The sequence below is a fragment of the Bison bison genome, unplaced genomic scaffold (genome assembly GCF_000754665.1).
Source record: "Bison bison bison isolate TAMUID 2011002044 unplaced genomic scaffold, Bison_UMD1.0 scf7180017864495, whole genome shotgun sequence".
Lineage (NCBI taxonomy): Eukaryota > Metazoa > Chordata > Mammalia > Artiodactyla > Bovidae > Bison > Bison bison.
In genome coordinates, this window is record NW_011495054.1 from 9,785,654 (window position 1) to 9,788,091 (window position 2,438).

A 2,438-nucleotide genomic window follows, 5' to 3' on the forward strand; every position below is an offset into this window, starting at 1 on the left:
ACTCCGGGAGTTGGTGATGGACAGGGAGGCCTGGCGTGCTGCGATTCATGGGGTCACAAAGAGTCGGACACGACTGAGCGACTGAACTGAACTGATTTAATTGTAAGCTTATATAACTTAATTATTTTGGGAGTTGATCCAAACACATTTTATTTAAAAATTTTATGTATTTATTTATTAAAATTTTATTTTATTTTTAAACTTTACAATATTGTATTAGTTTTGCCAAATAAAATTGCCATAAAGAGACTATGAAAGAACAAAAATGTCATATTTCAGTCTTTCAAGATCTTTTAAAATTATCTTGTATAAGGAAACAAAAGTGAACTTAAAAAATACAGTTTGGGACATATATTTCCATATAATTTAATCATTAATCATGGCCACAGTATATAACTGGCTCACAACATTCCTGAAAATTTAGCCATTAGCTCTCCTGGGCTGGGGCGAGCTGGACCAGGGCCCTGCCACAGATCTCTGTGACCGTGATAGAGTGATCCTCTCTGATGACTGGATGTTGAATGGCAAACGCTACCTGCCATTGTTCAAGTGGGCTTTCTTCTTCTTTTACCGGGAACAAGCTTATCATGGAAGTTCCTTCTAAGAGCATCCTTCCGGTTCAGATCAAGCAACGCCCTCCTCTCACAGCCTCCTCTTTTTTCCTTCATAGCCCTTAACAAAGTTTGTAACCATGTGACAACACAGTAGAGGAATATCCGGGACTTCCCTGGCAGTCCAATGGTTAAGACTCCATGCTTCCATGCAGGGGCTACGGGTTCAATCCCTGGTCAGGGAAGTAAGATCCCACATGCTTGTGGCATGGCCAAAAAAAACCCCACATATATAAGTAAATATAAAGACACCTCCAGCCTCCCCACGTCGTTTTCATGGGAGAGAGTGTTCATATCTGTATTTGGACGGAAAAGAAATTACACAGTAATAGTCATGATTGTGATGATGATGGTGGTGATCATGGCAGGTACAAGAAATTATGCTCTTATGGTGACAGGCTCAATTCAAAGGATTTCTCATGCTTGATTACTTTACAGTTCACCCACCTCAAACTTATGAATGTGGAAACAGAGGCTCAGAGAGGTTAAGTGACTCCCCCAAGGTCTGCTGCTGCTGCTGCTGCTGCTGTTTAATCGCTCAGTCGTGTCTGACTCTTTGTGACCCCACTGACTGTAGCCCACCAGGCTCCTCTGCCCATAGGGTTATCTTGCAAGAATACTGGAGGGAGTTGCTATTCCCTTCTCCAAGGGATCTTTTTAATCCAGGGATCAGACCTCGTCTCCTGCCCTGGCAGACGGATTCTTTACCACTGAGTCACCCAGGGAAGCCCACACAGCTTCAATCCAAGACTAGTTGACTCTGAAGCACCTCCTCTCAAAGCCTTTATCTCATGTGGGAGGGAAAACCTGGATGGGAGGCAGACGTGGGACCCCCTTTAGCTGGCAACCCTTTGCTCATTTCCTTCCCAGCGTCCGTCACCTTCCAGCCACAGAGGCACAAAAGCCCGCTCCCTTCACCATGTTAAGTGCATTCATAAAGCTTGGCCAACCCAGGGCTGAGACTGAGTTGTCAACCAGCAGATAGAAAAAAAAGAAAAAGCAATTTCTTCCATTTCTTGGCTCAATCCTATGCAGTCAATACTGTTAACAGTAAATCAAATATCAGGGCTGCACTGACCCAGGAAAAGGCCAAGGAGAAAAAAAAATCCAGAGAAGAATCCAAAAAAGTAGAGAGGGAGAGAGAGAAAAAAAGAAGGCTCAGCCAGAAGCGTAAATCATGCCTAGGGAAGAGAACCCGCAGTGGCAGCAGCAATGGCACTGAGCCTTAGCCGCCCCAGCGAGCTGGCTCCCAGTACCTCTGCTTTTCGTCTCTGAGTTTCTTGGACCCTGATTCCTGGTAGATCCAGGGGACGAGAGGCCACCAGAGCCAGGGCTTGGGATTCTGATTTGAGGTCTGGACTTGGGGCCTCACTGCACAACCCCTGTCTCAGTTGAGAAGGGACGTCTGTAGGACAGGGTTTTGGGGGAAAAAGCTCCCCCCTCCCCGCTTCAGCCCTTCATCCTTCCATACACACCATCCTGTAAGATTTCATAGCTCAGAGTGCTGGCTCCAAAAAGTATGAGGCTCAAATGTTCTAAAAAATTTCAGCCATGTCTGAGACATGTTGCCCATTGACCTATGGCCTCCTTTCATAAATGTAAAGGAAGTGAAAAGTGAAAGTGTTAGTCACTCAGTTGTGTCTGACTCTTTGTGACTCCATGGACTATAGCCTGCCAGGCTCCTCTGCCCATGGAATTTCCCAGACAAGAATACTGAAGTGGCTAGCCATTCCCTTCTCCAGGGGATCTTCCCGACCCAGGGATTGAACCCGGGGCTCCTTCATTGCAGGCAGATTCTTTACTGTTTAAGCCACCAGGAATGTAGCT